Source organism: Lissotriton helveticus, chromosome 7 (assembly GCF_964261635.1).
Source record: "Lissotriton helveticus chromosome 7, aLisHel1.1, whole genome shotgun sequence".
Classification (NCBI taxonomy): domain Eukaryota; kingdom Metazoa; phylum Chordata; class Amphibia; order Caudata; family Salamandridae; genus Lissotriton; species Lissotriton helveticus.
The window spans coordinates 523,008,460-523,029,265 of record NC_136068.1 but is presented as its reverse complement, the minus strand read 5'-3'; the positions used below and the strand labels follow the sequence as shown (position 1 = coordinate 523,029,265).

Sequence of the window (20,806 nt, the reverse complement as noted above, 5' to 3'; positions counted from 1 at the left end):
GGAAACTATCTGGGAAGCATTTAAAGTCACACTTCGAGGGTTCTTCATCTCCAAAGGGGCAGGAGTGTTGAAGGACATCACCACTACACTTCACAGACTAGACTCGGAACTAAAAGCATTAGAAGCCACACTGGCGCAAAGGCTGTATGGGACTACACAACACGTGTTCAGAGAGAGGTTTACTGAATACATGGATATGGCCCAAAGGGAAACACGGTTTAGAGGGAGATACTGGGTGGCTCGCAGATACGGGGAGGGTGAGAGGCCCTACAAGGTGTTGGCAGACACGATTAGACGGCCGCACTATTCCAATTACATGGTGCAGCTGGAGGGGCCAGGAGGGACACACTGTTGAGACACCACGGGTATACTTGAAGCTTTTACACGTCATTACACAGATCGCTACACTACTACCAGGGGGAATGCTCTGGACCTTGAGGCATATCTGGGGGATGTCTCTCTGGGCTGTCTCCCACCATCCATGAGAGAAGCTCTCATTATCTCTCTTTTGAAAACCGGGAAGCCACCCCAGCAGTGCGGATCATATAGGCCACTCTCCCTTCTCAATTGTGATGCCAAAATCTTGGCGAAACATATTGCCAATCGGCTTAGTTTGTTGCTAGAACATTTGATTCCTGCGGATCAGTCCGGATTTGTTCCCGGTAGGGCCGCTTCCCATAATTTGAGGACTTTTTTTACTATTTTAAACAATGTTTCCCCAGAACTACCCTTGGCGGCGATCTTCCTGGGTGCCACTAAGGCTTTCGATTTCATCGAATGGGACTATATTTTTGGGGTGATGTTGCGAATGGGGTTCCCACCCCTTTTCTTGTCTTGGATACAACTGCTGTACCACCGACCAGGTGCAAATGTACTCATAAATGGCCATATGTCCCAGACCTTCTCGATTGCTAGAGGTACCAGACAGGGATGTCCATTGTCCCCTTTGCTGTTTGCCTTGGCAGCGGGGCCATTGGCGGCAAGGCTGAGACAGCACCATAATGACAAGGCACTGCGGTGTAACAAGAGGCAAATATTAATATCGATGCATGCCGATTTTGTTACTGTGTATGTGAGAGACCCCCAACATAACTTAAACCCGCTCCTTCGGGAATTAACTATATTTGGGAAGCTTTCAGGTATTCATATAAATTGGGGGAAGTCCTGCCTCTTCCCGCTGACGGACTCGGTAACCCGCTTTCCACTGGACTTCCCCTTGGAGTGGTGCGATGACGAATTACGATATCCGGGTATCCAAGTGACCAGAAATAAAGAAGAGCTCATGCAGCTAAACTATGGAACCGCGCTGAACCGCATATCGGATTGTGTTACCCGTTGGATAACAGTTTCGCTCTCCATGGCAGGGCGGGCGTCCCTAATCAAAATGGTGATACTACCCCAATTGCTCTATCTTTTTTTAAATATACCACATTATCCAGGATGGCATTTTTTTAAATCTCTTAGAACGGAGTTGATCCGGTTGGTGTGTGGGGGTAAGCAGCCTAGATTGCAATGGAACGTTCTGACACAGCCTTATATGACAGGGGGCTTTGGCATCCCGGACCTGGAACTTTACTACGTAAGAGCACAGGTCCATTACGCCTACTTCTGGGTGATTCAATCGCAGTACATGCCGCAGGTAGCGGTAGAACATTGGCTAGCACATCCGCTCCCAATTGATGGAGCCCTCTACGCTGCTCTGAGTAGCCAAGAAAGTACTCAGACCACTGTTAATGCCACAATTGCGGCATGGCAACGCATTAGGCACCTGCTGAATGCCCCCATGATCTATTCTCCACTCCTGCCGCTTGCGTATCACCCGGACATGCCCTTTCTCCAGGAAGCACTGTTTCATAGATTTAAGGACCGAATGGTACTTAGGGCCTGGGGAGACCTATACCGGGAAGTCAGTTTCGTGACTCAGAGAGTGTCTTTCAAAGCGCGCAACAGACTCCCCTGGACGCCTTTCTGTATATACGGCTCAAGCAGGGAGTGCGGTCTCTGACACCGGGATTCCCGACTGAGCCTCCGGCACTTGCTCCACTGCATTTGATCCTTCAGCAAACATCGCCTAAACGCTTGGTCTTGCTGATCTACTGCACAGTTCACACGCAGCGGGAGGTATCAGCTGCGCCGTTCCGCGCCCACTGGGGAGACGAACTGAGATTTGCGCTGACTGATGACCAGTGGGAATATTGCTGCTCACAGACTGAGCGGGTTTCTGCTAGCAGCAGGTTGCGGATTATACATTATAAATATTTACATAGGTTGTACTATACGCCTGTTAAGATGCACAAGTATCAGTTACGGAACACTGATAGGTGTGATAGATGCCATGCTCCAAAGGCCGATTTTCTGCACCTGGCCTGGGAATGCCCAGGGGTGAGTCAATATTGGGGCCCTGCTGAGCTATGTTAAGCATATCCCAGACCCACACCGCAAATATGTATCCCTTGCATTGCTTATGGCAAAGTGAAGAGTGGCTTGTAGGTGGGGCAGGGGAAGGGCACCCAAATTTAAGACCTGGCTTAATGATATGATTTACTGTCAGGAACAACTCGCCAACTATGCCGAATTGCTGCCTAGCACTTCAAGACCCAGAGATACTTGGTCACCATTAACATCTTACTTGCTAGAGAGGTCCCATGAGTCCCCAGTGGCTACGCTGTCAGGGACGGCCCTGTGAAACAATTGGTCACAATGAACTGGTGTATTGGATTACAAATCCCTTTTGTTATGCACGTGTGTGGTGTCCTGGAATAGCCGCATTAGCTGTTAAGCAAAGGGGTGCACATTTGTAAAAAGCCTGCACGGTTAATACCTTTTGGGGTGTACTGGAGTGTGAGTTATCCACCATTGGAGACTGTAAGCCCGCTGACGATTGTACGGAAATTGGTACTGTGATATGTGATGCACTTTAATGTCATCAGAGCATTGTACATGCAGAACTGTATAGATGAACATGCCGAACAATTATTGACAAGAATGTAAACTAACTGGTTGTTTTGTATAAAATAGGTAAGAAGGAGAAAGAAAAAGTTTCGAGACAAACTTTAATTTATCGCGGCCGGCCCGGAGTGGTTGTAGGTGGCTTGCTGTGTATTGCTATGTTAATAATGATGCTATCTTTGGTTTGATGGACACAATGCCGGCCTGAACACAGGCTTGTAGGCACAATGCCGTGTTAAAAAATGCATGGTTTCAATAAAGGTCTTTGAAACTTAAAAATAAAAAATAAAAGACTTCTGACTTTTGAGACTGGTGAAGGAGGTGTTCCTAAGTCTGCTGGCCACCAGAGAGGGGACCAGGCAGGTGAAAGATTGCCAAAGATCATCACCTCCGTCTTGCTGGAATTCAGTTTGAGGCAATTGTTTGCCATCCAAGTGCTTATGGCAAGCATTCCCTGCTGGAATGTTGCTGCCACCTTAGCTCCATCGTTATGTACTGCCAACACTTGTTGGGTATCGTCGGCGTAAGATGTAAGGCCCAGGTTGTAGAATTGAATGACCCTCGCCAGGTCCGACATGTAGATATTAAACAAGGTCAGGCTTAGCGAGGATCCCTGAGGCACACCGCAGGGGAGGGTAAATGGGGGGGAGGTGAAATTGCCGAGCGTGACTGACTGTGAACGGTCTGCTAGGAATGATGCAAGAAGGGCCCTGGCCATGTGAGAAATACCCAAGGCAGCGACACGGTCGATCAAGGTGGCATGGTCGACCTTGTCGGATGCCGCAGAAAGATCAACCAGGACGAGAATTGCAGCTCCTCCTGCATCCAGAACCTTTTTGATTTTGTCAGATGCCTTAATAAGGGCATTTTCCGTGCAATGCCTCTTTCTAAAGCCAAACTGGGTGTCATCCAGTGAGTGGTTTTCCTCGATGAAATATGCCAGTTGGATGTTCATAACTTTCTCGGTGATTTTTGCTGGTAGGGGCAGACACGCAATAGGCCTATAGCTAGTTGTGTCAGCTGGGTCAAGATTGGTATTTTTGATAAGGGACTTAATGACCGTCTTTTTCCAAATGGACGGGTAAAGACCAGTTTTGAACATAGAGTTAAATATGTTAGCTAAATTGGATCCTATGATGTCAGGGGTAAGTTTGAGGGCGGCAGGAGGGCATGGATCGTTTGGGGATCCTGATTTAATTGAGGTGAGGAGATGAGTAATGTAGTCTGGAGAGATGTGATTAAATCCCTCAAAGGAGGATGGGTGGTGTGTGCTAATGGGGGTAGATTCCAGAGGAGAGGGGGCCTGTAGATTTTGCTAGATTCGCTAGATTTTGATGTGGTTATTTTGGATGAGTTATTTGATGTAAAGTTTTCATAGATGGTACTGACTTTCTCTTGGAAATATATAGCTAGCGAGTTGCAGAGTGTCTGGGAGGCGGTGATGGGAGGAGTCACCCCTTGCCTAGATAGCTTAGAGACAACCTGAAAGATTTCTTGAGTCTTGTGCGGATTCAATTTGATTACAGTAGAAATTGCTTTTAGCTGTGATCAAGAGGCGTTTGTAATTACCTAGGGTCTGTTTGTAGCGGGATTTTTGGGTGGGATCATAGTTTAAATACCAGTGACGTTCTTGGTGTCTGCATTTTTGTTTCTCAACCCTAAGGGTCTCATTGAACCAGGGTGCTGAGACGGTATTCCTGTTATTGGACCTTTGTTTGGTGGGGACCGCTAAGTTGACCGCGTTGTTGATCGAATGGGTGTAATGTTTGGCAGCTAATTCGGGGTCATCGGTGGGAAGGTCAGGCTGAGAGGTGAGTAAGGAAGATTGAAACTCGAGGGGGTTAATATTGCTCCATGCTTTGAACTGTCTGGGGGATGTAAGGTTGGAATGAGGGGGAGTTGGATTTGGATTGAATATCGAAAAGGACTGCATGATGATTGGTCCAAGGTAATGGTAGGATATTTCCTAGGACAAGGTGCTGATGATTGGAAAATAATCTGTTTAATGTATGTTCAGTGGAATGTGTGGGGGAGGCGACAATTTGTGTGAGGCCTACCGCCTCGGGTTCGGCTAAAAGAGCTGAGGTGTCTTGATCGTCGTGTGCCTCAAGAAAGAAATTGAAGTCTCCCAGGATGGAGAAGTTGTTTTCACCTGCCATTAATTCAAGTAAACAGCCCATAGAAGCAAGGAATTCCGAGCGTGATCCGGGGGACGGTATAACAGGATGCCTTTAAAAGGAGAAAAATGGGGGACAGTGATCGTGAAGCTACAAGCTTCACAGATGTTATTGGGGATAGAAGCCATCCTAACAGAGTAGTTTTCCCGGTGAATAAGTGCGAGGCCTCCATCTTTTTTATGAGGTCTGTCAAATCTACAGACAGAATAGCCTTCTGGTGTAGCTGTGCAGAAGTCAGATCCACAGGAAGGGTCGCCCCAGGTTTCGGTTAAAAAGAGAGGGTCCAAGTTGTGATTTTCCAGAAGGTTCCGAATTTCGTATTTGTATTTTGGGAGGAACCGGGCGTTTATCAAGGCGGAGTGAATGTTTGCATGTGAGGAGAGGGTGGTGGGAAGGGGGTGGGGTGAGAGGGAAGAGTCTAAGGAAAAGAGGCAGTAGGGGCAGCCAGTGGTGGGATGAGGGGGAGAGTATGGTTTTGAGTTGTTCAGATGTGTAAGTTAGTAGCTTATCGTGAGTACTCCTGCTAAATGGGCCAGGGGGGTGGCCCTGGGCCCGGTCCAGGCGCGGACAGGAGCCGACGGGCTTGCCTTTGGCGTACCGGCAACGCGCCCGCTGTGCGCATCTGCTGCGCGAGAGAAAAGGCTTGAATTTTTATTAACTGAACGGGGGCAGAACAACTGGCCTGCTGACCTGTGTGCCGCTTGCAGAGGAAGTAGCAAACACTTCCGGTGAGCGATGAAATTTCAAGCTTCCCTCCATAACAATCTGACTAATTCAGCGGTGGAGCGGGGAAGTGAATGTCTAAGGTGAGAGCAAGCAAGTTTAAAAACAAGTAAAAAACTGTGAATTGGCAGTTTTTCAAGTGGGTATCGGCGCAGTGAACATATGCTAATTAGTAATAAGGTGACGAACGCGGGAGCCCTTTACCATGTGCTCCAGGTAATAGAGTTTTTAGCGTGAATTACCTTTGCTTGGTATGTCCGCTGCGCGAGAGAAAAGGCATGAATTTTTATAGGCCGAACGGGGGCAGAATAACTGGCCTGCTGACCTGTGCGCTGCTTGCAGAGGAAGTAGCATTTACTTCCGGTGCGCGATGAAATTTCTTGATGACACAGCCAGGGAGTCTCGTGACAGCCCTCCTTGGTTCTAGCACTGCTTTGCTTCTCCGACTCAGCAGTGACGTTCTGCTGTGCGGCTCCCTTCACAGCAGCGCTGCCTCGTGGATGCGTTCAGGTTGCCAGGCGACGTCCTGCAACCACCGTTCACGGGACGACTCCTTCTTCTTCTGATAGCACTCTTCCTGTCATCTCGGGCCAGCGGTGGTGGCGGGACATGGAGGCTCTTACAGCTGGTTGCAGGCACACGCACACAGCGTCACAGGGCAAACAGGGGATTCGAAGTACTTGGAAGCATGGATAACTTGACGACTGCCACACGCTGGGTGCAGACACATGCACACAGCGCCTTGATGACGTTTCGGGGGTAATTTTTAATATCCCCGTGTTCCAGCAACAGGAGGCCAGCTCTCCTCAGGCCCTTGGAGACTTGTTCTTCTTTCAGGACACAGCACACAGGAAAGTCAGTTTTGCATGCAGGGATGGACACGGCACACAGCAACGCCCCTTGTCTTCTCCTTAGTAGCAACAGCAAACTGCAGGCCAGCCCCAGACGCACAGCAAGGGCAGTCCTGCTCCTTGGCAGAGGTTCCACTTGATCACAAAGTAGTCTAATTTTACAGGGGTTTCGGCTCTTACTTTTATACCCCAAAAGTATTTGTTCTCCATGTGTTAGGGGTCCTGGACCCAGTTAAAACCACTTCTGAGTGCACTCTGCCAGTGCACAACTTCTTCCCTTGTGAATGTGGGCCAGGGTCTTCAGACGCACCGCAGGAGGTGGAGCCAGCGTTGTGGAAGGCAGGCACAGCTCTATTCAGGCCCAGGTGTTACTCCTCCCACCACTCCAAACGTAGATAGGTCTATTCAGCCTAGTGCTGACTCACCCAGACTCCTAGAGCCACCCCAGCCCCTGTCACTCTCAAGCCAGACAGTCAATCCACAAACAGGTAGAGGCATGCAGAAAGTTTGAACAAGAAAATAGACACTTTCTAAAAGTTACATTTTCAAACCCAGAATTTAAAAACCATCTTTACTAAAAGATATGATATTAAATTCTGAGTTCAGGGATACCAGACTCCAATTTTCTCTAGCTCCTATGGGAAGATATGCAGGTAACCATGTTACACAGCATTCCCCATTCTTTCCAATGGGCAAGACAGCCTTTCAATAGTGAAAAACGAAATTGGGAGTATTTCACTATCAAGGCATGGTACACACAACAGTACATGTCCTACCTTTCACATACACTGCACCCTGCCCATTGGGGTACCTTGGACCTGCTATAGGGGTGTGCTATGTGCATAGAAAGGGAAAGGTATGGCCTGGCAAGTGGGTGCACTTGTCAGGTCAAAATGACAGTTAGCAACTGCACGCAGGCACTGCGGTGGCAGGCCTAAGACATCTCTTTGGGGGCTACTCATGAGGATGGCACAATCAGTGCTGCAGGTCCACTAGTAGCATTTGACTTACCAGTCTTGGCACACTTAGTGCACTTTACTAGGGACCTGTTGGTAAGACAAATATGCAAATCGTGGATAACCAATCACCTTAACAATGTATACAGTGAGCACTTGCACTTTGACACTGACCAGCAGGGGCAAAGGGCCCAAGGCATCTAAACCAGAAAAAACGAAATCCAGCATAGCATTAAAAACATAGGAGGTAGAAGTAAAAAGTCTGGGGAAACCACGCCAAGGATTCCAGGTCTAACAGCACCCCAGGTGACCAATGGGGTGCAGGGTGCCCCCCAGATGATGACCATTTCCCCTGAAGTGTGACATAATCTTGTCCCAGAAGGCTCTATTCAGTAAAATCCAAAATGGAGAAAAATTATCTCGGAGGATAGAATCTGACTAAGCCAACCCAGTGGTGTGGCTAACTTTCCCTTACACTCGCACTCCAGCCCCTTTGCTTACTCAGTTACAGGGGTTCCCATCTGGCTGGGGGGTGTTGAAAGGTCCACGTTCCTGTCCTTAGTGCCTTGCAGTCTCTGTAAAGACTTGTTTGGCTACTGCGCCCCCTTCCTGCAGTTCTCCTCCCAGTAGATGTCTCATTGTTTCCTTTCAGGCCACTTCACACCTCTTGAGACCAGTTTGGCTCAGTCTGTAAAAGGCTGGCCAATCAGGAGGGTCTGCTCCAGAGCTGGATTCAGGTACATCAGAAAGGCAAGTTCTAAACTTCTTTTCTGTCATAGTTATAATAAATCCAACATTGGCAAGATGCTGGAATATTGTAACTATCCTTCTCATTCTTTTAAGTATGATTATAGCCCACTCCAGTCAGTAGTTAGATTTTATTAAAGTTGAATAAAGCCCTCCCATCTTAGGCTATGTATCAAATACATTACAAGGGGGAAAAACGAAATTGGCAGTTTTTTCCCTCACCAGAGCATATAAAACATCTTTTAAAACGATTCTGTCTATTTAAAAAAATTCACCCTATCTTCAGAGAACCTAAGGTAGACCTTAGGGTTGACTTCTACGTAACAATAGGTAGTTGAAGACTTTGGAAGTACCTTTAACTCCAAAGTCAAATTTGGACATAGTTTTATTTTAAAAGCAACCTGCAAAGCAGGGCTGCCTTTACAATGGCAGCAGGCAACACAGCAGTGCACACTTAAGTGCATTCAATCTAGAGGGCCTCTAAACCTACATGCCCTACCATATAATAGTGGCTTACAGGTAGGTTTGTATACCAATTGTAATTGCATCTAATTACAATATACCTTTTACATAGAGCACTGGGCCTGGTTAGCTGGGCCCAGGGCACAATCAGAGTCAGTAAACACCAACATCAAGCCAATAATGGGGCAAAAAGTGGGGGGACACTGCAAAAAGCTGTGGTTTCTCACATGTTGTCAGAAAATCAGGCCCCTCTAGTTTGCTATCTCACCGCCTTCTCACCAGAAGTGCTGGCCTTCATCCAGGGGTAAGGGCTATGAGGATGTAGGTAGTATATCCAAATCGTTCAAGCCAGGTCTCAGGAAAGGATCACTGACAAAATATCGATCACACAATTATAGAATACCTAAAATATCGATGACAAAATATTGAATGCAAAAATATCGAAGTCCTATCTACAAACAGGTAAGTACAAAAATATCGAATCAAAAAAATAATTAAAAAAATATAGTTAGTCAAAATATCGAATTTTTAAAAATATCTTTAAAGTAATTAAAAAATAATAAAATAATAAATATAATTAACTAAAACATACTTAAAAATACTTAAATAACCTTAAAATTATTAAATAATTAATTTAAGTAAAAAAAATAAACATACAATTTTATTTTTTAACACATATAAATATTAACATAATATTTAAAAAAATATAAAATATTTTTACCGTAAGATAGCTGGAGGGTAAAATTTACTATTACCACTCCAGTGAGTGCAACACTAGGTAAACATTGGATAGTGTAGGGGTAAAAATTACTATTCCCACTCCAGTGAGTGCAACAGTAGGGAAAGCGTTGGATAGTGGGGGGGGGTAAAAATTACTATTCCCACTCCAGAGAGTGCAACAGTAGGGAAAGTGTTGGATACCGTAGGGGTAAAAATTACTATTCCAATTCCAGAGAGTGCAACAGTAGAGAAAGTGTTGGATAGCGGGAGGGTAAAAATTACTATTCCCACTCCAGTGAGTGCAACAGTAGGGAAAGCATTGGATAGCGTAGGGGTAAAAATTACTATTCTCACTCCAGTGAGTGCAACAGTAGGGAAAGCGTTGGATAGAGGGAGGGGGGTAAAAATTGCTATTCCCACTCCAGAGAGTGCAACGGTAGGGAAAGCGTTCGATAGCGGGAGGGTAAAAATTACTATTCCCACTTCAGAGAGTGCAACAGTAGGGAAAGCGTTGGATAGCGTAGGGGTAACATTTACTATTCCCACTCCAGAGAGTGCAACAGTAGGGAAAGCGTTGGATAGCATAGGGGTAAAAATTACTATTCCCACTCCAGAGAGTGCAACAGTAGGGAAAGTAAAGATTTAATATATAAATAAAAATTAATTAAATATCAATACCAAGAAAAAATGTATTAAAATAAATTACCAATTTAATATTATGTAATAATTAATCAATTAAAAATACAAATTAATATTAGTTATTACAATTAATTACCTATTAATACAAATTAATTGCCAATTAACAATTAATTAACAACATTTTTTTAATCAATACCAATAAATAAATAAAAATGATTTACTTAATTACAATTAAAATACTTACGACCCTATTCCCCTATAAACCCAGAACCCACTACAAAAAATAAATTAATACAATTAACATAATTATCAATTAATAAAAATTAATTTAAAATTAATTAATTGCCAATTAATAATTAATTAACAATGAATTCAAACGAAATACCAATAAATAAATTAACAAATTTCATTAATTACAATTAAATTACTTCCCACCCTATTCCCCTATAAACCCACAACCTGCTACGGAAAATAAATTAATTAAATTAACATAATTATCAATTAATCAGTTAATAAAAATGAATTACCAATTAAAAATGTATTACCAATTAAAAATTAATTAATTACCAAATAAAAATTAATTAGCAATTAATTCAAAATGAATACCAATAAATAAATTAACATATTTAATTAATGAGAATTAAATTACTTCCCACCCTATTTCCCTATAAACCCACAACCAGCTACAGAATTAAATTACGCAAAAATTAAATAACTTTAAAAAAAACTTTAAAAAATTCGATATATTTTAATACCTATATTATATACTTCGATATTTTGACTTTCTATATTTTAAAAATCGATATTACATTACTTACCTTCAATTCGATATTTTTCACCACTATATTCTGTTGATTCGATATTTTGTCCATTCTATATTTTGACTTCGATATTATGTCCATTCTATATTTTTGATTCAATATTATGTCTTTTTACCCTCAGGAACACCACACATACTTCTGTCTGTTTCAAACTGCATCTCACTGCAATCAGCTTCCCAATCCTCTCTCCAAGACCTCACAGGGATCTCGCCTCCTCATTTTTGACTCCATCCTAGGAGAAGATGTTAACCAGGATATGACACAGCACTCTATGGTTTACGCACACGTAGATAAGCAAGCCGCACTGGCAGGACTCTACATCGGCCAGGAAACATTGAAGTCCTTGTCGGGCACCACAAATAACGTCAGGAAGCCACAGAAGCTGACACCACTCACTACGCTAAATCGCGAAGACTTTCCAATCCCTTCCCTCTGCTTGGCAACAACAGTCAATGATCAGTTCACCACACACATAAGCCAGCCACTTTCCACTTCTCAATGCACTCACACTCAGGTTCAGTAGTGTAGTGTGATGAGAACAGTGCAAAGACATATAGGTGCAGAAGAATATAGATGCAGACCAAGCTAAAATACTGTTATTCGCAGATTTACCAAAGCTGCGGTCCTCACCATAAAGACCCTGGGGTCTTTTGATAAAATTGGCCCATGCTTTTCTCCAGACTTCTCCCATGCAAAGGCAGCCCAAATCATTGTGCACTTGCATGGTGTCTTCCATTTCCACCAACACACCAAATGTTTTTCCTTGCAGCAGCAACTGCTGCTGGTTATGCCGCTCACATCTTTGGCATGTGGCTGTTCACAGCATTCCAGGGACGAGGGACATCATACTTTTACCTGTGCCTGCCTTTGTCTATTATAGGCCCTTGAAGTGCCCTGTGACCTACTGTGTCATAATCTGTGCATTCCCTTCCACTTTTCTGAACTTGTCTCTCTTAAACCTTTGGTTTGTATCCATACAGCTGTGCCCACCATCTTTTCTCTCTCTGCTTTATTCCTTGACTGCCTTGCGACTCTGTCCCTGGTTGAATGATGGAACCACAAATTCCCTAACTCCGCATGCCTAAACAAAGCGGTCTTGATAACGGCCGCATCTTGACCATGCATTCCTTTACCATGCATGCCTTTACCATGAATTATCGTCGTAAAGGCATGAATGGTAAAGGGGTACGGGGTATACGTGTTTAAGGTCGCCACCCCCCTCCCCACCACGATAAGGTACAAACTACACCCTGCCCTCCTCCCGCCCTGAGGTGCAAATACCCCATGCCTCCCAATCCCCACGGTGTGCCCTTCACCCTGCTCGGATGCCTAAAACACTGTCCCTTAATCTGACCCAGCCAGCCCTGAACCAGCCCTAGAAACTGCCCCACCTTCTGCTAAGCCCAAGAAACTAACTCGACTTCCCATTCCTCTCTCCTGCCCTGAGGTCTAATACCCTAACCCCAAATTAAAAAACTACCCCAACACTCTCCCAGCCCTAAAAATGACTCCGACCCTCCTAGCACTGAAAACTACCTCTGACACCCCACCCCTGGAAATGGACCACAGCCCTAAAAATTAGCCCCATCCACCAGTCCTGAAGACTAGCCCTCAAACCCCCCAGCCTACAAAACTACCCCCGACCCACCCCAGCCCACAAAAGAACCCTGACCCAACCCCCAGCCTACAAAACTACCCCCGACCCACCCCTCAGCCCACAAAACAATCCTGACCCACCCCCAGCCCACAGAACAACCCGACCCACCCCTCAGCCCACAGAGCAACCCTGACTCACCCACAAAACAACTCTGACCCAGCACACAAAACAACTCCCGATCCTCCCAGCCCACTAAAGTACCCCAACTCACCCCCATCCCACAAAACAACTCCCAAATCCCGTGGTTAAGGAAAGCGTGGTTAAGCTTACAGAGTCTGAACGCTTGTGGTTTAGACCGCAGTGTTCTGACTGTTTCCCCTCTGTGACCAGCAACACAGTATGCCTGCGCTTGGGTGATAAAAGCTTTGCACACTCTTAGCCAACATAGCAGAACATAACAACATAGCACAGCATAATATAGCAAAGCATAATAAAGCACAGCATAATATCACATTACTTTAGCACTTGCAGTCTCCTCCTTAGTTTGTTCCTTAAAATCTGCATTTTTGATTGGATTCTTCCCACCACGGCCACTTTGTCAAAGAAAGTCCAAGTTTGAAACACTGACTTCACAAAGTCACATGTAGAAAATTGACATCAACTAATTAACACTTGTTTCAACTCAGAAAATATTTGCCTTTATTCATATTTGTATCCACTTACTGGGTGCTTAATTTGAGCTGGTGGGTGCCGATGGGGGGGGGGGGGGGCGTTCTCATTTTTGTGAACCTGCACTTATTTTTCTTCATCAGATATTTGCCGAGAGCATGAGATGGAAATCTCAAAAAACGAAAGAACATCAAAAAAGGGAGAAATGAGGAACTGCACGAGCGAAAGGTGAAGGGAGTGTCCGGCAGTGATTTAAAGAGGGCAGCGTTTGATTTAGGACTAGTATGACTGGCATTCAGTGCACCAACATTTAATTTCACCAGCCGCAGGCTTCTGAGCACAGCTTTGGGCAACGGCACTCATTCTTTTACAAATGAAGTTCAGGATTTACTGATTTCCGTTTAAGGGAAATAGATCCATTAGGTAAGATATTTCTATGAGATTTTGGGAAGGCGCAGTCATTTTGTACATGAAAAACGTGTTTCTTTTATTTACTTTGAGGCTGGTGTCAGGTCAGACTCCTGGCTTAGGAGACCATTTGTACATCCCTCGTCTATGGGTTGGGCAGATTGAATACCTCTGGCACGTTTTTTTACGCCCTAACACCAACAATCATCAAAGCTGAAATAACAGTAATTGGGATGTAGAAAAAACAATTATTACTCATGATGGGCACGAGCTGAAATAATAAAAAGGAAAACATAACACTGCGGTTCTCTACTTGCAACGGAGTACTTTATCACTGTGTGTGCTCTCGTGGTGTCTGAATCACAGGTAAACCAGATTTTTTAAATTGGTTTTTAAAAGAGGAGTCATACAGCAATAATTATCCCACCATTTCCACATGCAGCAGTTCCAGATACAACTGAGGTACGTCCTGATAAATCTAAGAGCACCATAACACTTGTCAAATTATTAATGACCAGGGACGTGATTCACAATGGTAAACTTACACTTTTGTGTAACTCTTTTTCAGTATTCACAAACTATGATTTAATAATAACTTTCTGACTTTCGCAGACTCCGCAGTCCTAGGACAAGCCTATCTTTTTATGCATCGAGTTTTCCACCCCAAATGTACGCCTAAATCGGAGCTTGCTAATAGCAACACAAAAATAGTAAGCTTACACAAAAGTGTAAGTATAACTCTGTGAATCAGGCAGGCCTAAGACCCAGTAGGCATCCAACTGATCTTAACAGTATGTGGCATCCATTACTCAGTGCTGCACCTTCGATGACGCACTTTGTTCCCAGACCATACCCAGTGTAAACCAGCTTTAAGTGCTGCAGAATTAGGAAAACAAATAGTAGTCATCAAAGCTATGTCTCACTTGAATACTTCTCTCGTGTACCATTCGTGTATTTACCCGGCCTATCTGATGGCCTAGCCGCCCTTTTTGATGGTGTATATCTATATCGGATCAGTGCGTTAAAATGCATCACGTCAGATCCTCTTGTATGCCTCTGGGCCTTGGCGTGTCTTACGCTTCCGGATGCCTGCAGGTATTTTGCATCTGTCTATGCAAAGGGCTTTGTAAGGTTTCGTTCTGTTAATTCTGTGACTTTCATTTCAAAGCCTCCAAAGTTTTACCCCCTAATTTTCTGGGTACGGCAGAGGCGGGTGTAACTTTCACACAGAGCTCGTGCAATCTATGACGAGGAAGAAGGGCATTGGACTCAGCCCCCACAACCATTCGGGATTTGTCATATAGACCGCCCACGGGAATCAGCCATAGTTGGGTTGCTGTTATTCATGATCTGAGGAGTTTTGCCTTTACACAGTGAGTCCAGGCCTTTCCTTGGTGTAGGAATGATACTGTCCCCATAGAACGGGACAAAGGAGGGCTGCCCTCCTTTGTCCCGTTCATTTGTGTTGTGCCATTGCTTACTGATTTTGGAAAACAGAAGATTTTCCACATTGAAGTGAATGGTGCCCAAGACCTGCATCTAAGGGCATCAGAGACAAGTTGCTTCCTTGTCTGTCCGGAAATTGCTCACCTGTGGCAGCTTTAGGGATCATGATATGGATTTGTGTTGTAAACCTCTGCTCAGAATCTGCTCCTTTCCGCTTAGTAGTACAGTGTGACATTTGAGGCGTTAAAAGGTTTCGTCAGGGCTCTTTTGGCAAATGTGTACAGCAGTAGCCACTATTAATTCCTTTAAACAGTGGAATCGGTTCTCATATCGCCATCTTTAATTGATGTTCCATTTATTTCCCTCATATGGTGTAAACATACACTTAAGAGAGCTATCAGCGCTGCGGAATCTGAGAGACGACGGAATGTGGAATCCCGGTCAGTTGGACAATATTTTACCAGGCGTTATCTCTGGAATGTTTGCAGTGCTGGAATTTGCCCTCACAGAGGCTACACCAGAAGAGTTCCCCTGGGAGTCTTTAGTGATTTTAAAGATAAAGTGTAGGTCGTTTCTAGATCTTGGCAAAGTGAAATGCAAATTAACAGGGGTTCTTGGCACAGACCCTGGTTTTATCAGAGTGCAGTTTAACCGATAAAAAATTGATGTTTGCAGTTAGAAATAAAGATATCTGCGGTTTCAATTTGCAAAGATGAGATACAAATAAATAACTTAGCAGTATTTATTCGGGCAGTTGGCATTATTTTGTGGGGACCTACACTTATTTTCATCAGCAAACGTTCACCTTTCTTTCACCCAGCAAAAGTAAAGGGAGAAAGTGAAAGACAGGACAACTGTGACGGAGGGAGAAATAAGGAATGAAAAACAAGCTACAAGATAAAGAGATGGGAGGACTAGGATGGTGGAAGAAAGAGGCACGCGGTGGAATCATGCCCAGGCAGCACATGGTATAGGCAAACGCTGGCATCTAGTCAATCAATCAATCAATCAATCAATCAAAGCATTTATATAGCGCACTACTCACCCGGGGGGTCTCAAGGCGCTGGGGGGGGGGGCCGCTACCGCTCGAACAGCCAGGTCTTGAGCTGCTTCCTGAAGGCGAGGTGGTCTTGGGTCAGGCGGAGGTGGGCCGGGAGGGAGTTCCAAGTCTTGGCGGCCAGGTAGGAGAAGGACCTTCCTCCTGTGGAGGCTCTTCGGGTGCGGGGGACGGCGGCGAGGGCGTGGCTGGTCGATCGAAGCTGGCGTTTGGGAGCGTAGAAGTTGAGGCGGCTGTTGAGGTGTCCTGGGCCTTGGTTGTGTAGGGCTTTGTGTGCGTGGGTGAGGAGCCGGAAGGTGATTCTCTTGTTGACCGGGAGCCAGTGCAGATCTCTCAGGTGTCCGGAGATGTGGCTGCGGCGGGGGATGTCCAGGATGAGTCGTGCTGAGGTGTTCTGGATCCGCTGGAGTCTCTTCTGGAGTTTGGCGGTGGTTCCGGCGTAGAGGGAGTTGCCGTAGTCCAGACGGCTGGTGACGAGGGCCTGGGTGACCGTCTTCCTGGTCTCGGTGGGGATCCATCGGAAGATCTTACGTAGCATGCGCAGGATGTTGAAGCACGACGAGGAGATGGCGTTGACTTGTCTGGTCATGGAGAGGGAGGAGTCCAGGATGAAGCCCAGGTTGCGAGCGTGGTCTGTTGGTTTGGGTGCGCTGCCCAGGGCGGAGGGCCACCAGGAGTCGTCCCAGGCGGAGGGTGAGGATCCCAGGATGAGGACTTCCGTCTTGTCCGAGTTCAGTTTCAGGCGGCTGTTCGACATCCATTTGGCTACGTCTGTCATCCCTTCGTGCAGGTTGGCTGTGGCGGTGGCGGGGTCGTTGGTGAGGGAGACGATCAGCTGGGTGTCGTCGGCGTAGGAGATGTTGTTGAGGTTGTGCTGGCGTGCGATGGCTGCGAGGGGGCTCATGTAGACGTTGAAGAGTGTTGGGCTGAGCGAGGAGCCTTGAGGAACGCCGCAGATGACTTCGGTGGCCTCCGATCTGAACGGGGGGAGGCGGACTCTCTGTGTCCTTCCGGCGAGGAAGGAGATGATCCACTCCAGTGCCTTCTCCTGGATTCCGACGTTGCTGAGGCGCTGTACTAGGGTACGGTGGCAGACAGTGTCGAAGGCCGCGGAGAGGTCCAGGAGGATGAGGGCCGCTGTTTCTCCGTTGTCGAGCAGGGCTCGGATGTCATCGGTAGCTGCGATCAGGGCGGTCTCGGTGCTGTGGTTGGCCCGGAAGCCAGACTGCGAGAGGTCGAGGGAACCGTTCGTCTCTAGGAAGGCGGCCAGCTGCTTGTTGACGGTCTTCTCGATGACTTTTGCCGGAAACGGGAGCAGCGAGATGGGGCGGTAGTTCTTTAGGTCGGTGGGGTCGGCTGATGGTTTCTTAAGTAGAGCGCTGAGTTCGGCGTGCTTCCATCTCTCCGGGAAGGTAGTGGTGTCGAAGGAGGTGTTGATGGTGTCCCGCAGGTGGGGTGCGATGACAGCGTCGGCCTTGTTGAAGACGTGGTGAGGGCAGGGGTCTGTCGGAGATCCGGAGTGGCACTGGCGAGAGGTTCCTAAGACAATCGTTGGGGGCCTCCACTTACCATTTAATAAATTATGCATAACTCAGCTGTGGGGTGATATGCTAATGACTTCATGATAGCAGACTATTTTGGCAAATAGTGTCAAGGGGGTTAATTAATGCTTCAGAGGTGCCCTGGCCCCTTCAGCGCCACTGCTTCTTCTGCCCATCATTCTCATGTGTAGTCCCAGGAGGCTTATGTATCCACTTCTTAAACCCCTGTTAATATTTGTGTCATGAGTAAGGTCTGTTGAGTGTACACTCAACTCACAGAACAGCCCTTTTGACATAGGTCCTGTATCCCTGTATCCATCAATTTCTAAATTACTCGTTTGGGGCGAGTTGCAAACCTCCTCACCATGTATGACTACTGTCAGCACAACAGGCTGTAGAGGGCTGACAGTGGTGGCATTGATGAGATAGTGGCAAAAACAACAAGATAATGGAGGGAGTGCTTAAACTTTTCAACTCACCCACAGTCATAGATCTGGGTTGAATCCATTGTTCTTCTGCTCAATACACACCCCAGTTTGAACCCAGCCATATGCAAACCAGCCTTGAACCTGCTCCTCATTGGAGCAGTCCACCCGAACTGACAGGCCAGGTCCTCCGTGGACCGGATATAAGCATCTTAGGACCAGTTTTGGGGCATCACCAGCCAGCCAGGCTAGCTTGAATCCAGTGGCATGGAGAGCACAGATCCCACGTCTGGGCATACCGTTGGCCAGTTAGGGCAAACATCCCAAACACAACAAGTTGATGAAAGGGGAGGGGCGTCGGGGAGATTAAGTGAGCTATTGACCAGAGTCACATGATGCTGAGCTGCCGCCAATCTCAAATCATGAGCCCTGTGCCCCGTAGTCAGACGATCTGACAGCTGCGACACACCTTTCCCCATAAATCATCATTTGCTGAGGTTGATAGAAGCAAGGTCCTAGGTATGTTAGACCTAGGATTACATCAAAATATTGTAGAGGAAGTAAGAATGGTATCACAATACCAAGCCTTATGGAGGTTGTAGGAAAGCTATATTGATACCAAGACTCATGGAGGCAGTAAGAATGTATTCATAAAACCAATACAAGAGTGGGTTTGGTTCCAGTGGGGAGATGGCTAAAAGGATTCCTGTGACCAGCATGTCCAATTAGGCTACATGTTAACCCTAACTCTTTTTAATCTACAAAAAAAAATCCTAAGAAGTAATTTTGAAGGTGTGTGTATAGTGCTGAAGGTGCCTCGTAATATCATTGTAAAAATCTGGTCTTAGCCAGCTAGCAGGGCTTACGTCTTCGTGTTGCTTTAATAATTTCCATGAAGTATTATAAAGACACATCCATCATTTAAGAAAAGCTGTGATGCTCAATCCTAGTCTAGTGTGTTTTTTGTTATCAACGGGAGAGGATGTGGCCTAACAGCTAGGGCGGTCGACCTCAAAGCTGGGGAACCGGATTTGAGTCTCGGCCAGGATGCTCAACATCCTGTGACTCTGGGCAAATCATTTAATCACCCCGTGCCTAACAAAAATGAAAGTGCCCGTCTGTAACGCAAGTGGTGCTGATGTAACGTGCTCTGGTACCTTCGGGTCTAGTTAGCACTATATAAGAAAAAAAAAAAGTCTTGCGTTTCTGAAGTTGGATGAACTTAGGATGGCTCCAGCAACTTTGAATAAATTAAACAGGTGTAATTGTTAAGCTTTAGAGGTTGGTACTACTGGACACCCCTAACCAGAACATTGAGTACTCGTTGGCCTTCCTGGCTTCCTTGAATTTCACGGTACCGTGGGCAAGGAGTCAATGTCTAGGACAAAGAATGAGATGTGCAGGTTGAACCGAAGTACAATACAATATTGACAGGTTCAATAAATATGGGGATGGCTAGTCAAAGTTATTGTGCATAGAAGAACAACATTTTAGTAATACATACAAAATATGTATACAGTGAAAACTGAGACCAAACAGCAAAGTTATGTAAATCAAATACAGATTGAAAATCTATCAGGAAAAAGAGGGCTCTTGAGCTGTACACGCTATGGACGGCTAATGTAAAATCAAGAATGATCCAGATTAAGATACAGGGTCATAACAGGAAAATAACTGTACACAGTGTACAAGGTTTGCAATTTTTACTACTCAAGAGCACAGTCAAATTGTTCACGAATACTGTGCTGTCTATGATACGCAAACCACATTTCCTTCAAAAACCTGGTTATTTTATATTTATTGTTCGCAAGCATACACAGTTTGTGATCAGTAACTGAACGGGGCACTGTACAACTTACAGAAACACCTTAGCACGATGGAAGTAAAGGGTCTCAAACATTAATGTTAAGAATGAGGGACCCGTAAAATCTCCTTACCTCGTGGTTTAGCACTAGTGTTTGCCATATCCTAAAAATGTCGACATCTTCTGACTTGTCTATCTTAGTAACTCCAAGTCAATATGTTGTAATTAAAGAAGTCTTTGAGCCAGGTTTATATAACACGCTGGGTTTAATAAAGCTTAGATGCAAGTTAGGTTTCAAGTAAATAAGTAAAGATGACAAAAACCCCATCAGGAGCGGCCTCCCTGCCGCTCAGTCTGCCTGCCATCAACTGCCACTCCACACACATGCCAGGCACCCAAGATACTATGATGTCATCAGGCATTCCATAGACCCACACCAGCTGAGCAGCAGGGAAGTCACACAAGCTAACTATAACACAATAGTCAGTGGGGAGGCACATGGGTACTGAAGGGACGGCTGTTGGCTACTTGACCCGCAGGGACAAGTGTATACACTGGAAGCGCTCAAGTCCTTTCCCGGATCTCTATGTAGCTAGAATGTAGGTCCACCAAGAGCCGGACATCTGCACAAAAAGATTGGGTTAAGGAAGTACAAAAACATGAAGAAGTGTTACTGTGAGGAAGTCTGTTTGCATAGCAGAGTCGTGGATATAGCTGGCGTCCAGGCACTGTATCCACATCTCTGGACTCCTTGGAGGATCTCAGTCATCCATGCAAGCAAGGTTAGTTGCATCAGGAGGCCAGGGCTGCAGAA

At 45.7% G+C, this 20,806-nt stretch overlaps 1 protein-coding gene across 1 annotated transcript in view; it reads left to right on the top strand.

Moving 5' to 3' along the window:
• The window catches only part of LOC144768709 (serine protease 33-like), a 422,982-nt gene that overhangs the window by 55,598 nt on the left and 346,578 nt on the right, over window positions 1-20,806 (top strand). The gene's annotated exons all lie outside the window — the stretch shown is intronic.